The 23,646-nt window shown below is 39.9% G+C and overlaps 1 protein-coding gene across 1 annotated transcript in view; it reads left to right on the top strand.

Moving 5' to 3' along the window:
• Window positions 1-23,646, top strand: part of LOC139647692 (SLAM family member 7-like) — a 133,855-nt gene that overhangs the window by 65,056 nt on the left and 45,153 nt on the right. The window lies entirely within an intron of this gene.

The raw sequence follows: 23,646 nt of genomic DNA, 5'->3' as shown, positions 1-23,646 counted from the left end.
GATTTTTTCAAAAAATTTTCTGATGACCTTGCCCCTTTTCTTTGTCAGGTTTTCAAAGAGTCTCTTGACTCTGGCGCACTCCCTCCGTCGTGTTACCAGGCATGCATCTCTGTGTTGCTTAAAAAGGATAAGGATCCCGCTGATTGCGCCTCTTACAGGCCAATATCGCTGTTGAATACTGATTTTAAAATCCTGGCTAAGCTACTGGCATGTAGGCTGGAAAAAATTCTTCCTTCCATAATATCACCTGACCAAACAGGCTTTATTAAGAATCGGCATTCTTTCTTTAACATAAGACGGCTTTTTAATATCATTTACACCCCTAACCACAATATACCGGAAGGTGTTATTGCCATGGACGCTGAAAAAGCATTCGATAGGGTCGAATGGGATTATATGTTTTTCACGTTAGATAGGTTCGGTTTCGGGCCTTTATTTTGTTCCTGGATAAAGCTTCTTTATGTCAGTCCGTTGGCCTCAGTTCTAACGAACTGTCAATATTCTGACTATTTTGAGCTCCACCGTGGAACAAGACAGGGCTGTCCTTTAAGCCCACTGCTTTTTGCCCTAGTGATCGAACCACTCGCAATTGCAGTCCGGGACAGTGGGGGCATACAAGGTATTTGGAGGGGGGGCATTGAGCATAGAGTCTCACTCTATGCTGATGACCTTTTGTTATTTCTTTCCAACTTGCCCACTTCTCTACATGCCGTACTTAACGTACTGGATGGTTTCAGCAAGATTTCTGGGTATAAAATTAATATGAAGAAGAGTGAATTGTTTGTGATTAATGATAGGGTCCCAGACAACGACCTTACAAATGTTCCTTTTAAGGTAGTCACTGATCACTTCAAATACCTTGGAATATGTGTCACTAAACACTTAAATCACTTATTTAAACACAATTTTACTCCTTTACTCGATCAGTGCAAGCAAATTCTGTCTAAATGGTCCCCGTTATCTCTGTCTTTGATTGGCAGAATTAATTCTGTGAAAATGACGCTGCTTCCAAAATTCCTATACTTGTTTCAGTGTATTCCCATTCTGATTCCTAAATCCTTTTTTAGCTCTTTGGACTCCTTAATTACTTCATTTATTTGGAATGGTAAGCATCCACGACTGAGCAAGGCTCTTCTTCAGAGACCAAAGATGATGGGAGGTATGGCTCTACCCAACTTTCAATATTACTATTGGGCTGCAAATATCAGGTGTATGTTGTATTGGAAACACTTTTATTTGGAATCAACATCGCCTGTCTGGGTCACCATGGAATCCCATGTGGACAATAAGACTTCCTTACCAGCACTTTTAGGTTCAGCACTTCCTCTTGCCTCATCTTCACCCGATATTAATAAAGTAGTTCGCCAATCTCTCAGAATTTGGTCCCAGTTTAGAAAAAGTTTTGGTCTCCAGTCTTTCTCACTTCAGAGTCCAGTTGCTGCAAATCATTTATTTGTTCCATCAACAACAGATAACGCATTTCATGTTTGGCACAGGAGGGGTTTAAAATGCTTTGCTGATTTATATATAGATGGACAATTTGCAAGTTATTCTCAACTGTCCAACAAATTTGGTTTTGCAGCGGCTCAATTTTTTCGGTTTCTACAGGTCAGACACTATATGCAGACTACGACGGCACAATTCCCTCATAAACCTCCAGATAATCCTGTGGATAATTTTCTAACGGTCAAACTAACCTCTAGGGGTGTAATCTCAGCTCTGTACAATCTTATTTCAGATCTTCGGTGCCCTTCTACAGCTGCCATTAAATCCAATTGGGAACAGGATCTTTTAACATTACAGATGAGCTGTGGGATTCTATCCTTGGCCAAGTGCATACCTCATCAATGTGTGCACGACACGCACTCATTCAATTCAAGATTGTCCATCGTGTGCACTTATCAAAGGTTAAGCTGGCACGTATATATCCAGATGTTGACCCAACTTGTGGTAGATGTGGAGGTGCACCTGGTACTTTGTCTCATATGTATTGGTCCTGTCCATCACTGCTAAACTTTTGGAATTCCATTTTTTATACAATCTCTGAAGTCCTACAGCATCAAATTAAACCAGATCCACTCTGTGCTATTTTTGGAGTAGCCCCAGACCTTAACTTACCAAACTCCAAGCTAAAAGTCTTGAAATTTTCATTTTTACTGGCCAGACGAGCTATTCTGCTGAAGTGGAGGGACTCCTCATCCCCTTCACATTCCCAATGGTTAAAAGATGTAATGTCATGTATGAACTTGGAAAAAATCAGGTATACAGTTCGAGGTTCAGAAAACAATTTTTACAAAGTGTGGCGTCCTTTTCTGGATTTCTTTGAGAGACCCTCAACTAATGCCGCTGAGTAGCCCCCCTACCCCCACCTTCCCCTCCCCCGTCCTTTTTTTTGTTTTGTTTTGTTTTGTTTTGTTTTTGTTGCTGTGTTTTTTGTTTTGTTTTTTTTTGTTTTTTTTTGTCTGCTTGTTTGTTTGTTTTTACTTATTTATTTGATTCATTACTGCTATTCTTGCTTCTTATGTTTCGGTTTTATTTTTGCATTTTGTATTATTATCATCAATATCATTTATTTATTATTTGTTGTCGTTGTTATTGGCAGCAGGCCACCTGATTAACGTTCATAGGGGATAAAATGGAAAAATTTGGAAATACCTTGCACAATTTGTATTGCACAGTGTTACTTTGATTAATAAAAAGACCTTGGAAAGAAAGAAAGAAAACAACATCTCAGAAATCAACACACACCAGGTAAAATAACCCCTCCCTCACCTATCCTGGGATGCTCAGACAAACCTAAATTCTCATACAATTTCTAACAGTATGATATATTAATGTACATGTAATATACACATTTAATTTGATGTTTTATAATGAAAATGGTTCTTACTACCCTCTGTGACTGTATGTGAGGCTTGACCAGCAGTGAGATCACTTGCTATACAAGCCAAAGGTTTGTGGCTGTACCAAGTACCAACATCTTATTTATTCAGAAAAGAATGAATGTAAAGATATTTCTAATCATAAAAAGGATTTGCATAGTTATGACAACATGCCCCGAAATCAATGTGACAACATGCCCCACCCGGGCATTCCTGACAAGGGTCCCTTCCCGGAGCACAGAGCTTCACTAAACCATTCAAATTGATGATCAGGTTATAGCTGACCCTTGCTTATATGTGTCACAATGTATAATTATTTGGATTACTTTATAAGAAAAAAATGAGAAGAAAAACACTAAGATTTTCATTATTTACTTTCAGGTATACAAATTGCTTGATTGAGTGTTTTGACTTAGACTGTTGTATTCAACATAGGTAACCTCTTATTAAGAAAGTAAAAAAAATTTGTAATTGGACTTTTGGCTCTAAAATATTTAGGAAATAAAGCTACTGAGACAACTTACCCACGTGACAACTTGCCCTACTCTCCCCTACTGTCTGGAATCTGTATTAGTGTCTCTGAAATTGGCAACATCCTTTCTCATCAACATTAATAGAGTCCTGATGGCTTAACTGGGGCTCTGGGCTTCAAGCTTTGTTTGAGCTTGGTGGCCTAAAGCTGAGAGACTGTCCTGTATCTGGAGTGTGACAGGTTTGACTGTTTACTACTATTTATTTATTTATTTATTCTCACATAGTTGAGAACGGACATCAGAGAAAGATAAATCTGTCCACAAAGAGGTAAAAATCAGATTTTTTCTGCTCTTGTGTAAATGCAGCCTATCATGGCTCTGACTGAATAAAGGTGTAATCCATAAAAGAGGACACAAGGGGGAGCTGCTGAACCGCCAACTGACTTCCACCATCAATAAGGTGTTGGGGAACCACCAGCCATCAAAACAGGTTCAGTGCACAAGCTGAAAACAAACCATCACCTTAACTAGGGCAAGAGCAACACTGAACAATCTGAAAACAAGCTCCAACACCTCAATGCTTTATTCTGCTGGTTCCTTTTAATTCTTTTCATGTATTCTGACCATCTTTCTTTTCATAGGAGCCATACTGAGCAATACGTCCTCCAGAACAATGTCAGTCTGTTTTATGCAACGCAAGCAGTGACAAATACCAACATTTGTTAGGAGGTGTCAGTGCAGTAACAGCCACTAGAGGGCAATAAAATTGACCAGCATCACATGCAGAGAAATATATAAAAGCTGTGTAACAAAATGGACTGAATGCAATTCAATTTCATGAATAATGAGTGCTAATTTTATTTTAAATGATTACACTTGACAGTTAATATAAAATTAGTAATAAATTACATTTATTCAATGAAATATTGAAATGCAGTTTGATGACTGAATTGTATATTGATGCAATAACAAAACAACATGACCATGATAGCTTGAGATTGTAAGATAGTGGCCTACAGATACTTACAAACTACACTCGTCAAAATACACTTGTCAAACAAAAGTCAACGGGGGTGAAACAGTCACCGTCTTTAAACCTCTAAACAGTCTTTGTCATCATTTTCCAGTTGATGGAGCATCTGTCTCAGACTCTGCCCCAGAATCAGACTTAATCACAGTCACATGATCTTTTTATAATCTGTATTTTGTCAAGTGCCGAATAAACCCCATGTTAAAACTAAGTGTAATATTGCTTTGAAAACACAGCTCTGTGAACCTGTTAGGCAACTCTCGTGAGTTCCATGAATGATTTGATAAAATAATGGAACGTTTGAAATTTCAACAAGACCTGTGTATAAAATGCCATTTGCACAGTTGGAATATAACAGAGTGGAACATCCCTCTGCTTTCAAGGTCCAGTTGGTGACTCTTTAACAAATATTAAAGAAAAGAGCGAGCATTAAACTTTATGGCTAGCTTCAGTTACATACTCATGTAGCTCAATAATAATGGGAACATAAGGGCAGTTATTTCCTTGGCTGCAATAAATGGCGTCAATAAATCCTCCCAGCCTGACATGGAAAAACATTACAGTCATATGACACAGTGATAAATGATGCAGTGAACTGTCTGCAAACAAAGAAGTTTAGCCCTCAGACTAGTGTTCATTGTTACAGACAATCAGGTACGAATAGACTTTATGTTAGTGAGTATTGTAGAACTGGTTTTGACCAGTCTGAAGCGTGCATAGCGTGAAGTGAAACTGACATTTCTACCCTTTGTCAGAGAATATCCTATGTATGTGCTTAAGGTTTTCTCTCCAGACATGTCTGAATAAAGAATCCATGGAAGACTCTTGAACCTTTGCTCATTCATTTGACCCACAAGGGTGAGACTCATTTTTCCCCTACAACATGCATCTTCAAAAAAGCCCCAGTCACGTTCATCAGACATATTAATATGCCATTATTTCAGACAGGTGATTCATTTGGTTTTACTTATGCACTCACAAAAGCTCAAGTTTGCTATATTTTTGACTAATACTGAGGTTATGAACTTTCTCACACACAAGTCGTGTTACTCTAAATGCTGACAAACATCCTTCTTTAGGCAACTTCCTTCTGCAGGATGTAGAAAAAAAACTGAGGTCAAACAGTTATCTGTGGTCCAGTTGACTGTTTCTATAGAAACACAAGTGAACAGCGAGTGGTTTTAGGGGGTGGATGCAGTCTCTAACTAGCTTTGACTCATACACGCGATGATGCGGTTGGACAGATGGCTAGAATAGCAGTGATGCTTTAGCTTCTCTCTCATCTAATGTATGCTAAAGTGGGACAGGAAGAGGGTTTCAACCTTTCCTATAGCACAGCATGACAAACAGCTAAACAAAGAAACTGGACAATAATTACCACACTCTGCAGCACCCATAATACTACAGTATAAAGAAAACAAAGAGCAGCAGGTTTGTCGGTTTTCATAGAGGATGGTACTTTAAATACTCTCATGGATATGAACAAATTTGGTACAACTTATTGAAAAACCATTATGAGACTCACAGTGAAGGGTTTTACTGTCTATATTGATATCAGGTGTATTTCCTGCCATGGTTTGGTGTGAGGGATCTGCATGCAGCCCCTCACTAAACAGGTGTACGGTTCCTATGCACACACATACATTTCCATACACTGTACATGCATACACTCAGACACTAAATTTTCATTCTTTTGTTCATTCTTTTGGTGGTGTGTTGATTTACTAAAGATGGTTCATATTTAGTTGATTAATGCATTAGCTGGATTATTTTCAAGAGATGTTTCTGTTTGTGCTTTGGGTTTGTTTCTGATCATCCACTCTCTCTCTGAGGTTTACTTCCTGCTTCAGCATTGTCGTGGAGGCGCGCCCATGAGAGCGTTGCTGACTTCAATCAGCATTATTGGGGGAAGACCAAGTGGACTGAGGAGAGGGGGGGGGGAGGTTGTAAGGGAGTGAAGTTGTGTGTCTGATTGTTTAGGAGTTAAATGTATAGTTGGGTAAAATGTAAATGTTTATATGGTGTTTTGGGAAAGATTGTGTAAAGATAATGTTAAGTACTTAACATATGTATATATTTTTGCAGCTTTTCTTGTAAATGTCACCCCTATTGTATTTGCAGTGGTTAGACTCAGGGCATTTATATACTGGGGGGGGGTATTCAGTTGTCGGGTTGGCTGGTTGTGGGTAGAGGGGAACCCCTGTCCCTCTGTATTGCGGTTTTGTTTTTGTAAATATGGCCATGTAAAAAGTGCAGTAAACGACAGAGTTTTGATGAACTTGACGTCTGAGTGGATGCTGTGCTTCTTCCTCCTCGTTGTACATCTCAGCAGCCGCTGCTATCCTGCAGTATGTAAGGGGTACTCCACCACCGAAACCTCACACTTGGTGGGTTCAGCTGTAGCAGGTGATTTCTATACATATCTGAAATGCAGTGGATATTTAACATGTACAGCTGCAACGTGCCATGGGAAGGTCAGCAACTGCCTAGTCCCTCAAATGATAATAAACATGCTCTATGTTTACAGCAAATGCAACTATCACAATAATAATTTAGAGAAATCCAAAATGCTGCAAGCCTCCACTGCAGCCTACGGTGGAAGGTAAATGTAAATGCGAATACATCCACCTCCTTTCACAACTGCACAGTTTAATCTACATGCAAGGGAGCTCACAGTCACCTTTAACATAGCAGATCCCAAACCTCACTATACTACTATGGTCCAAACCGGCCCAACTATCCCACACAGCTGTAAAGGAAAGGGAATAAGACCCACTCCATGATGGCCAAAAACCTCCCACCCTCACATTTTATTGCTTCGACTCTGGTAGGAAAAGAAAAGACCACTCAGGGAACTAAAATGATAACATTTACGCAACATGAAAAGGCTGAAAAGGATTACTGGCTACAGACAATCAGGTCCATCCGTGGAGGGGAGCCAGGAACATGCAAATGAGCTAAACCTGTTTTTCAATAGGTTTGACTCAGGAAGTCAGTCTCGCCCCCCAACCACCACCACCTCTGCCCCCATCCACACCGCTGCTGCTGCCCCCCCCCCCACCCTTCGTGCTCCCTTGACGACCCTGAGGATGACGCTAAAGACACTATGCCCCCCCCCCCACTCCCACAGACAAGAGCATGGTCACCCATCCCCACCTGATCCACACTGGATGACAGCTTAATGATTTGGGAAACTCTAAAATGAGTTCATTTTTGTCTCACTAAAAGTGGTTCATTTTTGTCTCATAAGAACCTTTAAGTATTTAGATATAGATTTTGTAATCCTTATTGTTTTTTTATTTACACATTCATTCTTTCTTTCTTTCTTTCTTTCTTTCTTTCTTTCTTTCTTTCTTTCTTTCTTTCTTTCCTGACAAAAACTGCCCTCCCATAATCTGCAGACCCTCAACTTTCAAAGTTCTATAGGGTTTTTACATTGTTTTAAAAATGAAGCCCACTGTGACAGTAACTGTCTTACAGTAAATTGTATTGCACACAGCCATTTTAACTGTCCAATATTTGACCAGTCTCAATGGAAAGAAATGACAAAACTGTTCTCACCACCAGGATGGTGTGCGCATTTTTTCAGAATTGGGGCTAGTAGGTAACTAACTGTTGTTCACTTGTGACAAGTGGTAACTTGCTCAAAAGGGTGGGAACTTGCCCCGTTTCTCAGCTCTGCACAATTTCCCCAAAGTGAACATGAGAGGAACTATTTCTGATGTTGAGAGATTGATGGGATTTATTTTGATGAAAAAGTGAGGTTCACTGCATCATTTATCACTGTGTCATATAGCAGCCAGCCTGCCCTGTCAGCGATAAGACAAGAGCTTCCTGATATTTGCTGTACGAACACTTCCTCTTTGTCGATCTCAAGCCGCACAAATACCTGACAAGTCCCAAACCCTGGACCATGGAGATACAGGAGATGAAGACTGTAATCTTTTTCATAGGTAACATTTTCACTACATAGCTGATGTCATTGCTTCTTCACTTGATTGTGGCTTACAGAGGGTGCTGCTGTTGCATGCTTAGAAAGTGTTACATTGTAAATTCTTCTATAGTTTTAGAGGCTGTTTTCAAACGAATGTGTGTTGAATTATTATAGTATTTAATAACAGTATGGCACTTAATTGTTGACTGACTTCTTGTCTTGGCTAGGTTTTGCTTGCACTCTTGCAAGCAAAACCTAATGCATTGAAATAACCCAGAATGTTTTGCCCCCAACTAAACACAGATGTGTTGAAAAATGCCATGTTTAGTTTATGAGATGTCATTTCTAAACCCATCTGTACAATTAGGGTCATTTCAGCAAATCCTTTTTTAGGACTACAATCTCATACTGACTAACTTGCTAAGAAAAGGTTTGATGGATTAAGAGAAGACAATGAAAACGTTTTAGACAGATTTCACGCTAATATTGCAAGTATTATAATCCAATATTTTAATAGAAGCTCTTAGAAGAAGAAGAAATGTTTAATATATTGAGCATTAATACTAATTTTTATATATTTCAAAAAAGAGCCTCTGTTCTTTACACGAGAAATGTTTTATCTAATATGAATATTATATGAATATAACAACTGCTGTGGCAGGTAGATAATGACTGGGACTGTGGTGCCTGGCGCTGGTCTGACATCACAGATTTACAAGGGAAACAGTAAACATGTTGTTCCCTCTTGGGCCAATCAGTAACAAATATGGCACCTTGTTTTGAGCTGTAATTGCAGTTTCCCTTGGGTATGCAGTGATGCATGCATTTTTGTCAAAATCAGATTAGTCGTGTGTGCAGCATACATTAGCAAATATAAGCAGATACATATGTGTAAACATGCCTGCCGTCTATATGTGTATAAGTATAGGTATGTATAAACACAATGTTGTTAAATATATAAATATATCAATATGAATACAATATGTATTAGTGTAAGCCTTCTAAAAGTAAAATGTGTGCCAAACGTTGGGTGAGTAGTACGTGCATTATTAGATTTACCACTGTAAACCTGCCACTCGTAAAGTGCCCCCCCCCCCCCCCCCCCCCCCCCCCCCCCCCGTACTACTCACCCAACGTTTGGCACAGAGGACTGTAACATCTGCGTATTGGCAAATGACATGAATAACACGTGGAAATATATGATACTCTACCTACGTATCTTTTTTATTTCGTTGATTTTTATTTACACTCCCTTCTTTTATGGTTTTCTACCCCGCCCCCCCCCCCCCCCCCCACACACACACACACACACACACACACACACACACACACACACACACACGCACGCACACACACACACACACATGCACACAAAAAAAAGGAACAAAGAGGAAACGAAAGGAGCCAAAAGATCACAAGATCCAGTTCCCTTCAAAGACCCATAATTCCCATCGCTAGTGTCCATACAGAAAGTGTTGTGGAGTGTGAAATAGTATAGTATGGACGGGTGAAAACCCACTACAAGGGCCCAAAGCAGGTGCATTAAGCAAAACGCACTGCTCCAGGCCTCCAGGAGAGTGCAAAGTAGAATAGGTTGATTTTCATCTAGATGTTGTTATGCTCTCAGGGCTCCTGGTGCAGTCTTGGTCATCATGCCCATCATCATGCCTCTCTGCCCATTGTGAGTGATTGTGCAGCAGCATCAATATTTATAACAAATAGAGAGACAAAGGAGATGACGGGAAGCTTTCTGCTGCCAAACCAAACAGACTGTCTCTCTCTCTCTCTCTCTCTCTCTCTCTCTCTCTCTCTCTCTCTCTCTCTCTCTCTCTCCAAATATCAACCTATTCCACTTAGCGCTTCCCTAGAGACCTGGAGCGTTTCTGTTGTATTGACTCACTTTTCGGTATTTGCTTTGGCATTGTGCAGCGCATCTCTTCTTTTGTCAGCATGTTTTTGTTGTACAGTATATGCTTTGGACTTTCGTATGTGTTTTGAATTTGCATCGTTTCTGAAGTTGCAGTTCAAATTCAAATTCAAATAAGCTTTATTGGCATGAATGGTAATCAACCGTTATTGCCAAAGCAGAACAATACACAATTATATATATAGTATATACATACATATACGCATACATACACGTATATACATACATACATACATACACACACATACATAAAATATGTTACATTTGTAAAAGAGGGTACAATTAGGCAATTAGATTCAAAGCAATTAAATGTCTTGTATTAACCAGAGAGATATGATAATATAAAAAATACAATAAAATAAATAAATAAATAAAAAAATAAAATAAAATTACAAATTACAGAGTAAATAATCAGATTCTACTAACAATGGTCATAAATGTGAAATGTAACTACATAGTGTTACAATATTCAAGAAGTTCTAAATAACAGTCGTTTTTCTCTAATATCATGGCAGAGTGTTACATATTGTGCAGCTAAGTGTGTAAATTGTGGTTCTTCTCCTAAACAAAGTTTCATCAGTTCATCACATGTTTTTCCCTGATATGATGAGTCTGCTGCTTTAACCTTCTGCAGGAAGGTCTCTCTGACAGTCTGGTTCAGGGGGCAGAAGAGGAGAAAATGCAGCTCAGTTTCTATTTCCCCTGATGAACAGTGTTGACAGACTCTCAGTTCTCTGGGCTTCCATTCCTTCTTATGACGACCTTTTTCAATCTCTAGCTGATGGTCGCTGAGTCTGTACATTGTTAATGTGCGTCTCTGTTTGGGGTTTTTATGCTTACCAGGTATTGTGCTAGAGAATATTCTCTATTCAATAAACGATAGCATTCTAATTTGTTGATGGATTTTGTTTCATTTTTCCAATTGTCAATATAAATACATTTGTTTTCCTTGTCTATTGTTTTCAGATGAGTTTTGGGAGAGATGATGGAGGTCTTGGATTTGAGGTGGCAGGTTTCTCTAATGTTTCTCAGAGGGTCTGTCTCTGGGCAGAGGCTGTTACTTATAAAGGCTCTGTGATGATATGAATCAGGATCAGCTTGTGCCAAGTGAACCTGGAATCTAATTGATCTTTTTATCATGTGGAGAGAGAGAGGGAAGTTTCCCAGCTCTGCTCTACATGCATGGTTTGGACAGTTTCTGTGGACCTTGAGGATTTCCTTAGAGAATTGGAGCTGAAATTTTTCTGTGGGTGTTGTGTCCCATGAGGTGTGCCTCTGGTTTATTAGAGGGCCCCACACTTCACTTCCATACATAAGAATGGGCTGAATTACACTGCTGAATAATTTTAGCCAAATTTTAATAGGAGGATTGAATTTATTTAGTGAACTTCTAATGCTATAGTAGGCTCTGCGTGCCTTATCTGTCAGGGAATTTATTGCTTTGTCAAAGCTGCCAGATGCACTGATGATTATGCCCAGATAATTGTATTCCATGGTATGCTGAAGTGTGGTCCCTCTCACAGTGAAACTGTGTTTGGATTCCTGTGATCTGGCCTTTTTTTGAAATACCATGATCTTAGTTTTGTCGAGGTTGATGTCCAACGCCCAGTTTTGACAGAAGGTCTCCAGCAGTGAGAGGTTCTGCTGTAAGCCATGTTCTGTTGGGGATAGTATAACCAGGTCATCTGCATACATGAGGAACTTGATTTCTTTGCCTTGTAGATCTAATCCAGGGCTTGGGGACTGTTCAAGAATTGTGGCCAATTTATTGATGTAAATGTTGAATAGAGTAGGAGATAGGTTGCACCCCTGATGCACCCCTCTTCCTTGTTTGAAGAACTCTGTTCTTTTGTTTCCAATTTTTACACAGCACTGGTTGTCCGAATATTTGGATTTGATTAGGTCATATATTTTACCACCAATTCCGCATTGCATGAGTTGGAAAAATAATCCATTATGCCAAATTGTATCAAAAGCCTTTTTTAGATCTACAAAACATGCAAATATCTTCCCTTTGTGTTTTTTGTGAACATGGTTTTGGATAAGTGTGTGTAGAGTGTAGATGTGGTCTGATGTTTGATGGTTGGGTAAGAAGCCAATCTGGCTTTTAGACAGGACATTGTGATCGGTTAGATATGTTATTAATCTGGAGTTTAGGATGCTACAGAAGAGTTTACTGAGGTTGCTGTTAACACAGATGCCTCTGTAGTTGCTGGGGTTGTACTTGTCTCCGTTTTTAAATATGGGAGAAATAAGACCTTTATTCCAAATAGTGGGGTAATATCCCGTTGTCAGCACCAGGTTAAAGTGCTTTAGCATGGCAAACTGAAGTTTGAGATTACTGTGTTTCAGCATCTCTGAGCTAATGCTGTCTATACCGCAGGCTTTGCCATTTTTAAGGGTTTTGAGTTTTTGCTGTAGTTCTTTAATAGTGATGGGGTAGTCAAGGGCACATTGATTATCTTTCACTGCCCTTTCTAGTTCTTTCAGTTTGTCTGTTGTTAAGACTTGACTGGGATTCAAACCATGACATTCTGGATTTTTATAAAGGTCATCAAAGTAATTTTTCCAGATATTGCCGTTTTGAATTGGGTTGGTTTCTGCACGTGGGTTTCTGTTAATGCTTTTCCATAAATTCCAAAAGGTATTATCATTGATAGCTTTTTCAATTTTGTTGAGTTCTCCTTCCATATAATGTAATTTTTTCATATGGAGGAGCTTTTTGTATTGTTTTAGGGCCTGGAGATATTCAAGCCGCACCACTGGGTCATTTGGGTTCCTGTGTTTTTCGTTTGACAGTTTTCTCAGGTTTTGTCTGGATAAAGCACATTCTCTGTCAAACCATCGGTCTTTTGGTTTTATGCTGGATTTTTTACTTTGCGATATTTTTAATTTAGATTCTTTTGCCAATTGGATAAATATATTGTTTAGGTGGTGTGTGGCCAAATTTATGTTTTCCCCGTCAGGCTGATACTGGGTGTTCAGAAAAGTATCCAGCATGTTGTGAGCTTGATCACAGTCTAGTGCAGCGGTATAGGCAGCAGTGCTCTCTTCTGTCCATTTATATTTCCTCGGCAGAGGAAACAGCCTTGGCTCTGGGTTTGGATTGACAGTGGGTGACAATGACTTTTTCAGAAATAAGGTTATTTGGCTATGGTCCGATAAGGGCAGTTGTGGTAATACTAGAAATGCATTTATATATTGTGGTTCAATATCAGTAATGGCATAATCTACAACACTACTACCTAGCACAGAGCAGTGTGTGAGTCTGCCCAGAGAGTCTCCTCTGATTCTGCCATTAACAATGTACAGACCCAGGCCTTTACACATTTGAAGTACCTGTTTGCCAGTTTTGTTTACCACACTGTCATAACTTTGTCTTTGTGTATTTATGTAAGTGTGGTACAAAGGGGAATGTCTGAATATATGTTTGTTTCCTTCAAAGTTAAGGAAGTCTGGCTCTCTACCAGTTCTTGCATTAAGATCACCACATATTAAGACTGATCCTAAACTTTGGAAAAAGGAAATTTCTTTTTGGAGTTCCTCAAAAACCTCTTCTGCATAGTAGGGGGAGTTTGAGGGTGGAATGTAGATTGCACATAGATAAACGTCTCTGTTGTTTTCCAGAATACTTGAATCAATTTTAATCCAAATGTGTTTTTTTCCTTTTTTAACTGGTGAAATGCGATCTTTATATTCTCCTTTGTACCATAGTAGTAGACCGCCTGAATCTCTGCCGTTCTTAATATGGTCGTGTTTTACAGAGGGTATAATAAGTTCTATATAATCGTTTGGGCAATTAGTTTGGATATGATTTTGATTCCAAGTTTCATTCAAAATTATTATATCAATATTTTTAATACTATTTACAAATTCGGGGTTTGCTGATTTCAAACCAAAAGTTGAAGAGGATAAGCCCTGAATGTTCCAGGTACTAATCGAGAAAGATTCTATTTTCTTTTCCTTAACAGAACAGTGTACCACTAGAAAATATCTGATTTACAAACCAAATAGACTAAATAAATAAATGCAACGCAATGAAAATTGTTGTTCAGTGATGATGAATAAGTGTCGGTTGTTCTACCTTCCATTAGCTCAGTAATTTAGTGCAAAGTAATGTGATAACATCTCTTATCTGGTTGGGGTTCAGTTCAGTAGGTGGAGATGTCCTGACTCTGGCGGCTACAGCAGCGTAGCTGTCTCTCTGGGCTGGAGACTGAGTCTGAGTCTGAGGTGGCTGCTGCTGCTGCTGCTGCCAACTGTATTGTTCCTGGAGAGCTTGGGGAGGTAAAACATGCAGTGAGGTGGGTCCGGGGCCCTGAGGAGGTGGAGCTGGGGTGTAGTGCAGTGAGGTGGGTCCGGGGCCCTGAGGAGGTGGAGCTGGGGTGTAGTGCAGTGAGGTGGGTCCGGGGCCCTGAGGAGGTGGAGCTGGGGTGTAGTGCAGTGAGGTGGGTCTGGGGCCCTGAGGAGGTGGAGCTGGGGTGTAGTGCAGTGAAGCTGGGGTGTAGTGCAGTGAGGTGGGTCTGGGGCCATGAGGAGGTGGAGCTGGGGTGTAGTGCAGTGAGGTGGGTCTGGGGCCCTGAGGAGGTGGAGCTGGGGTGTAGTGCAGTGAGGTGGGTCTGGGGCCCTGAGGAAAGCTCTGGCCGTTGTTAGTGGTTGCTCCAGTGTGCTGCGGGCTCCTGTGGAGGTTACGGTGGTTGGTTGTGCTCCTGTTCCTGGTGTGAGATGCTGATGTGTTGCGGTCTAAAGCTGTGTCTTTAATATTCTTGGCGAACAGTCGCACACCCTTCTGGTTGAGGTGTAGGCAGTCATACAGGTGCTGGTAGAGGATCTCTGCATGATGTGCCATGTGGACGTTTGGTATCTCTGTACAGGCTTTGGATATTTCAGCGTTGATGGTGTTTATCTCATGCTGAGGTACGTCTCTTCTGGGTAACAGGGTGGATATGGTTACCCTGGCTGTGGGGAAAGCTGAGGTTGCACTCTCTGCCGCCTGTCTCAGTGAGCGAGGTATGTCTTTGTTGTGTGAAGTCAGATCATTTGTCCCAGTGTGAATCAGGACGTGTTTAACACCCTGGAGGTTTGTATTGGTCAGCTTCTCTATGGCTTCGGAGGTGGTGGGGCTCCAAATCTTTTTGGATCTTTCGCCTGGGAAGAGACGTTTCATGTTGATGTGCTTTCCATTGGAATCACACAGAAATATAATATCTGTGTTGTTGTGTGTTGTAGTGGGTGGTGTGTGTGTGTTGAGTTTGGGTTTGTCAGTGCAGTTAAGGTCAGTGTGTGAGGGGATTTCAGTGGTATCTGTATGTGTTTGAGAGGGGTTTGGTTGGGCTGTGAGGTCAAGAGGGGAGGGGGTAAGGGTGGGGGGCGTGGGAGGGGTGGGGGGCGTAGAGGGGTGAGAGGGTGAAGAAGACGTCAGAGAAGCAGAGGGCTCTGGTTTCCTACTCTGGGTCTCCTGGTGTAGGGACTGTGTCGGGCTGGATTGGCTGGCCGATGCCAGGTCCTCTGTCAGTTTCCGAAGTGCTGCTCTCAGGGATCGGTTGTCTTCCTCAAGTTCTCGAATGGCCTGCTGGAGTTCGTTAATCTCGTATCTCTGTTGTCGTACCGTGGAGTATATCTCCTCCGCTGACTGTCTGCTGTCATCAGATCTCTGAAGGCTGCTCAGTGTTGTCTCTCTGAAATCTATGAACTCTCGCTCTAGGATGGAGAGTCCCTCCTTCAGCACCCTGAGGCTGCTGGAGAGTTTGGGTGTAGATTCAGTGGATGGTGTCGGTGGAGGTCTGCTGGGGACGGGCGACCTGGTCTGGAGCTCTTGCTGAGGAGGGGAGACTTTAATTTTTGATGTTGCCACAGTTTTCAGTGTTTGGAAGCCGTTCTCAAAGTTGTCCAAACTGTTCTCTGATCCCTGAATCATAACCGTTCCATTGTGGTATATATTTATGGTTAGAATGGGACAAGAGGAGTCTGCATCTTCATAAGCAGTAATCTGTCTGCCTTTACTTATCCCATTCTTCTTAATGTGAGTAAATGAGTCACATATTGTTGTGTGCCAGTCAGCAGGGTGGTGAGTGAAGAAGACCAGGTTGCATTTTACCTTACAGTTATTCTTCTTGGTGAAGTCTGCTACTAATGTCTCTGGGTTGTCCCTCAGGACTTTCATTTTGAAATCTTTCTTTTGTTTTGCTGACATGACTTCTTCAGGGTATTGAATTTCACAGCCATGAATGTGTCCTGGGAGTCGATGTGTTGCTGCAGTTGTTACATTTGTAGCTTCTGTCCTCAGGTGCTGCTGGTCAGCTGCTGCTCCACTGGGTTCTGTCATCATGCTGCTCACCAACTGACAGCTGGTGACAGTTGGTGACAGTTGGCTTACTGTTTGTAGTTGGTGAACAGTTATATTGATAGAAATACCTTTTTTCTTTAAGTCCTGGTCCTGATGATGTCCTTACAAAGTTGTTAGTCCAGTTGTGATTGGAAAATCTTTTCTTTCCGTAGTTTTACTTCAGTCCTTTGCTGTTGTTAGCCAACTGTCATTTGTAGCATTAGAATCCTCTTCTTTCTGTTAGCTAGCTTTGTATTTTGGTAAAAAACTATGTAGAAATGGTATGAAAGTCTCATTTTCTTGTCTTAAGTGGCTGGCTGCTCCTTCCAACCATCTAATGTTGTATATTTAAGTTGCAAATCAGATATCCTAGAGTGAAAACACTATAAAACACTAAAAAAGTTTAGGAGCTCATAATTTTTGCTGCCATTCTAGTTGGTATCCTAGCAACACTCTCAGTTAATGTCTCTTAATGCAATTGCATTAAGTTTAGTTCATTGGGCAGACTGCCACTCTGCTGCTGCTGTCTGCTGTCATGAGAGTCTTCCTACTTTTGTTCACCCTGTTTTTGTTCATACCACCTGCTTAGATCTGCTTTCATGTACTATATGGGGGGTTTGTACTCCCTGACTAAAGTCTATTGCATGTGCAGCAGCGACCTATAAAAGAAAATCTATCCTGTCAAAACTAAACTATGTCATAACCATTAATAAACCTACTAATATCAATACGCGAGGTGCCCTGACTGACATACAGAAAAATGGCAGTGTGCATAATTATCTGTTCACATTATCACTATATTAGCTGAACATATAACAGGAATAGGCCAATTCAATGTTCAGGTAAGAGGGTGTCGCCTAAATTCATTGGTAGAATGAAATATAATTCAAAATAGTTCAAAATCCACTGTGGGAACCTGAAAATGGTTTTGGCTTTGAGCTGTTGCCATAGTAAACTAAAACTTACTTTTTATATCTTTTTGTTTTTGTGCAGGGTAAAGAAAGAGAATACATTTGGGCGGAGTATTTTGGGCTTTTTTTTACCGAACACTACAACACTAGAGGCGCTATCCTGTGGACTAATTTGTTACGCATGAACCCCTCCTGCCAGTGTTGCCGACTCCATCACCATTTGCACAAAATAACTGGGGAAAACACCAGAGTCCCGTTTGGGATTATTCTGAGCAAAATGGTCTGAATTCAGACTGCTGTTGAGTCTGCTAGTGTATTTCATTTGTGCAGCATAAAACCAAGTGGGCTTTAATAATTGAGGATGTGTTGAAAAATTAGAAAAAAGTAATTAAAAGTAATTAAATAAATGTAAAAACAATTTATGATTTATTGTTTGTATTGCGCAATACATGCTGCAAACATTTACAGAATACCTGTTCTGAACTTCTATCATTGTATCGTTACGATAAAATCCACCCCTACCAAAAATAATAAAGCTAAAAACTGAACACCAAAACTGAATAAAAACTAATCTAAACTATCAAACTCACACTGAACACTAAAACAAAACTGAAATTGAAATAGAAAAATGAGAAAATTATATAAAAACGAATGAAAAATCCCAAACTATAATAGCCTTTCACAAGCAAGTGCATGTCTGTAACAGGAAATGATCTGCGTTGTGGTCACCATAGCTGTCTTCACGGCAAGTGAAGTCATTTTCTGAGTAATAGGAAACAGATGTACTGTGTGTGACCTTGGTTTGTCACATGTCCTCCAGAAATTTAACAACTCCAAGGACATGAAAGACTGTAATACAAGGGCACACAGCAGTGGAAACTTGTGAAGTAAATGGAGAAGAAGCTAACTATTTGAAATATTAATGAACAATTATAATAGACCTCTTGTTGTGGTTGTCCTATAACAGAGCAGCAGCAGCAACAGACTTTGAAAAAGGGAAGATTTTTCCATACAATTGTGTTGATGGAAATATTATTGTGTTATTACTGCAAATGCAATAACTGCTTACAATAAGTATTCTGTCCGAAGCAAACCGTCCAAACAAAACACTCCTCCTCTGAATGACCAAATTCAAAAGGCCATAAACTTTCAAATATACCCATTTGAACATCTACAAAGGGAAAAATGTGTCCATTAAAAACTGTACTGAGTATACAGAATATTAGACTCATCTTCTGAATCCTGACATTACCTTTACAAAATCCTAACCCTCTTTGACCTTTTGTTAACCTCCCCTTCATCTAGTGAAGCATATAGGTTTCAAATACATTCACCAGGCCAATTTAATGCAAGGGTATATTTTGTACATTTAATGTAAGTTTTAACTTTCAGACAACCTCAGGTGGCAGATTGTGAGAGGTAAGATCGGTGGTAGCAAATCCGTCTGTCATGAACTCCACTATTGGCCCTCTGAAATGCAACTTGCAACATGAATTCCTTCAGTTTTCATGAAGCCTGAAGGCCTATGAGTTCTGTTAAACTGGTACTGTATGTTTACTCTCTGTCTTGTCTAGCCAATCTAAAGCTCCAGATGAAAGCATGGGAAAGTGCACTCTAGGGACAAATGACCTTAGCCTTTAGATATAAATGATGCAGAGTTGGTGGGTTTTGGTTGGTACAGCCCTGATCTACACACATCTACACATAACCCAAAATTGATTTGATGAAAGTGATTTTTTAATTCAGAAATTTCTGGAAACATGTTTTCACATTGTCATTATGGGGTCTTTTTGTGCACATCGTCGACAACAAAATATCAATTTAGTCCATTTGGGATTGAGACTTGAGTTAAAAGCTCTACATTAAAAGCTGGGGTAAAGCCATATATTGCTTTAAATATAATCAGTAAAATCTTAAGATAAATTTGACTGGAACACCATGTAAGATAGTTCAAATATGATTTGTATGACCTTTATTAAAATAGTCAGTATGAGAAGAAATGAAGGGATGAAATAGTCAGACCAGGATGGAAATAATTTAATGTCTTAACTGGTGGAGACAAGACTGAGCAAATCTTCATTCTCATAATTCAGACCAGAATCAAAAACGGCTCTCAAATTTTTGGGAAGCCAGTTCATTATTAGTTGTAATGAAGATTTTCATAAATTTAAAAAAGCAAGGTATGAGGGTGTAGGACTGGACCATGGTGTGAACATCAGTTTGAGGTGGTGAACAGACAGTGAACAGCAGCTGTCAGTAAGTCAGGCAGAGATGCGTTAGTGGAGACGAGCCTGTGGATTCTAGCAGAAGTCAATCCATATCTCCTCCATCTTCAGTGTTGTTGGCACATTATATCTCTGTGACCATAATGAAACTAAATCAACTAAAATAAGTTAAATCACTACATATTCTGTCTAACAATCTAAGATTTTTTAAGATTTTTTAAAAGTTTTTAGGCTCTTACTACTACATTTACCACTGCCCCTATAGCTGCCATTAGTGAACAGTCTCTACTAGTTCCTATAGAAATGAGCGAGAAGACTTAGCCACACTCCCAAATCTGTGATGCACCACCAATGAATAACTGCACAACTCAACATGAGTTGCATGAAAACAAAACAGTAAAACCACCACAGGGGATTTTCTCAAGCTCAAACAAACTTTCTATGAGAGTCTGTTGTTTCTATCATTCATTGTCAATGGACCAGCTCCAGCTTGTACATCTCAATAACATCACAGTAGTCTTTCTTGGTTATGTGGCTTCTGGCTTTGGCTGAACTGCTCTAATGCAGAGGAATATCATGAAAATGATCAAATTGAGGAGTATCTGTCTTAAATGGTGTCATGCTGATCTCTTCTGGATTTCACATGTTCTCATCAATGGCTTTGACCTTGTATTGACTGTTGTATCACTCATTATTTTCCAGTAATGACCTCAGCTGCTACTGAGGACATAAAGGAGCTGACATGCACTGAGGGAGGATCCATCACTCTACCTGACCCTGTTGTGGAGTCTGGATTTCTTTTATATAAACGAATGAATATTGCTATGGTGAATAAAACAGAAAGCCAGATATTTGAGGAACGTTTCAGGTACAGACTTCACTGGGACAGCAACACTGGACTCTTTACATTCACCAGACTGCAAACAGGTGACTCAGGGATTTATACAATTGATTCTAAAGGAGGAGAAGGAGGTATTACATCATATCGACTCACAGTGTATGGTAGGTCACATTTATCTCTGCTGATTATGACAGACTACACAGTTTCTTTAAATATTTGTTTTTCTGTGGCAGCATCATAAGCTTCAACTCAGCCAGGGTGAATGGAAAATGGACATTTCACTCTTCTATACTTGGGCACTATGAAACTTTGCCATGGTTTGGTAAAAAATAATTTTGCATTGATCAACTGTTTTTTTATTGAGCAGTACCTAATTAATTAAAAAAGCAAAAATAATATTGTGACAAATTAACTAACTCAACACCTTTTTCAAGCTATACATCTTTACACCTTATCTGCATTTTTAATGTCCCACAATCCTTTTCATATGTAAATAAGTGTCAATGATGTCACACAACAAGAGAACTTAATTCTGACTGGGTTCCTCATCTGTTAGTTTACATGGACAGCTATCATACAGTAATGCATGGTGGTATAGCTAAATCTCTATTTTTGAACATGTACTCTAGCATTTTACAATAACTCATGTGGTATAAGCACTGCTTCTTTGTATGTATATTGTATGTTATAAGCTGTGTTTGCTAACGGTTCAGTTGCTGATAACAGCTAGTTAGTCAAGTAGTGTAATATTACTATATTCTTTAGAAAAGACAGCTGATCAATTATGGAGCCAAAGAACTGAGATCTCGTTCAAATAAACTCATAGTTTATCAGGTCTACTGCATATGTCGTCACCACAATGCACCATGGGACACAACCTGTACTTCTTCTAACAGTGTGAAGGGTAAAGAAAGTGCCACAAAGTAGGCTAACTCTGCTCTTTGTACTCCCCAGAAGCTGCACCAAGGGCTGGTGTGAACAGATCAAGAATGAGCGCTGACAGCTGCATCTTGGTGTGTTTTGTGGAGATTTACCTTGCCTTATTTACCTTATTTTGATTACCTTCCTGTACTTTGTTCTGCCATTGTACTGTACATGGGGTCAATAAAGTGCAATCTCAATCTTAAAGGGACTATTTTAGTCAAGTTCCTGGTTATCTTGCCTATTTCAAAACATAAATCAATCATAAATCATAAATTCATGACTGGCTTCATAGTCTATACAGTCATAAATTCATTAATGTATCCATGCATTTTGGAAGAAAAGAAAAAAGAGAAGAAAGAAAAACTAACATGTTTGTGACATGTTCCTGTAATATGCCACAGGAATGACAAAAGTAGCACAAGAATACCACAGAGTAGTACCACAGGGGAAAAAAATAATACCACAGGAATGTCCCACATAACCTGTTGGATGATGGTCTGCCAGCTTGTAGTTGGCCAAGCTGGTGCCAAGCTGGTCTGCCAACTTGATGTATCTGTCCCAGCTGATGACCATGTGATTAAGCTGGCTGACCAGTTTAGCACCAACTGAACCTCTTTTTGAACTTTCTTGGTTGCAACTATAGTACATTCATTTCATTCCCAATGACAATAGATAGTGAGGTTAAAAAGCATCAGCATAAGTCTGAGGCCCCATGGGCTGGGCCCCAGCAAAAACCATCTTAAGCTGGGCAACCAGCTAAACCATCAAAACACTTGCAAAAACATACCATAAGCTGGTCAAGTAAGTGACCATCATAAACTGGTCATCATAAACTGGTCACCATCTTGACCAGCTTATGATGGTAAACTGGTTTTTCAGGGACTTGCCAAGCTGTCCTAGCGGATGATACCGCAAGGACAGCTTACCGTTTCAGTTTAGCTCTTCGCCTACTACCATTGAGGCAGAAAAGAAATCACTGAACTGTTTCCTACACTGGGCAACGGCTCTCCTAGGACCAGATCAACATGGTAAACAATTGTTGTCAGAGCGCCGTCACCGTGGCCACGGATGGATTACTGAACGGGTCAACCCAAATCACTCTTCCTAGTATGACTCTTGGGAGTGCAAATCCCTACAGGATTTGGGGGCGGCTGTAGAATAGAGCCATACTTTTCAGCAAACCTCCGCCTACTTCCATGGCGTGGATCCGCCCATTCTCACCTGACCTCACTCACTCCTGATCAATGGCCTACTCTATATATCCCGCCCATTTCCTTTGCTCTGGCTGGCAGCAACATTAATCACATGTGAGGGCCCTCTGTCCCTGTGATTCAGATACACACCTATGGTTGTGTGTGATAAAGTGACTTTATTACTTTCTTCATATGCTGTTGTACTTTAATGGTTATTTGTAGATTGAATGTGATTGATTGCTTGACCAGTATATATTGGTAAATGCTATAATAGTCACCTTACCTGTTTGCCTTGAGACTACAGATATAATATTGTTTGTAAGTGCGCAGTGCACATGATTTATTAGTTGTAGCTCTTAATTAAGGAAATGCAAGAATCCTTATAACCTAATTTAGAATGTTGAATTTCTTATGTTGTGTAATTGTTAAATGAATGTTTCTCTGTTATGTAGTACTCTATCATTTCAGCAGTGGTAGGCCTACCCCTCACCCCCTTGGTTACAGTACTAATACTCATTGTTTGTTGGGTACCTAATTGTTAAGTGTGTGATGTTATACATTGGTTAACTGTATTGTAATTCTTGTGTGTTTTTCTGTTTATCATTCATAAAAAACCATAATTGTCACAAGACTCATCATCTCATATTGCTCTACATGTGTGCATGGTGGCAATAAATGGCTTAAACGGAAACATCAGTTGTCCCTCCTACATTCTTATCCATGTACCATGGTGATGCTCAATCTCCTGTGAACCAATCCTAGAGATAGATTCTACACCTTGTAATTCCTTTGTAATTGATTATTTAGTTTTCTCTCCCATAAGTGCAATAACAAGAAAGCTAATAGGCATAGTAATATTATACACGCAATGAGGGCATTCAGTTGTTAGAGGTGACTTAAACGGATTCCAAAATTATATTTAGATAGGTGTTTTTCTAACATGCTGTTGGCTTTGACTGTAAATTCTGAGCTGTAAATCCT

Source organism: Centroberyx affinis, unplaced genomic scaffold (genome assembly GCF_046629955.1).
Source record: "Centroberyx affinis isolate AG114_WGS23_722 - 3 ecotype Tasmania unplaced genomic scaffold, CSIRO-AGI_Caff_v1 ptg001099l_1, whole genome shotgun sequence".
Classification (NCBI taxonomy): domain Eukaryota; kingdom Metazoa; phylum Chordata; class Actinopteri; order Beryciformes; family Berycidae; genus Centroberyx; species Centroberyx affinis.
This window is presented reverse-complemented; position numbering and strand designations above follow the sequence as displayed.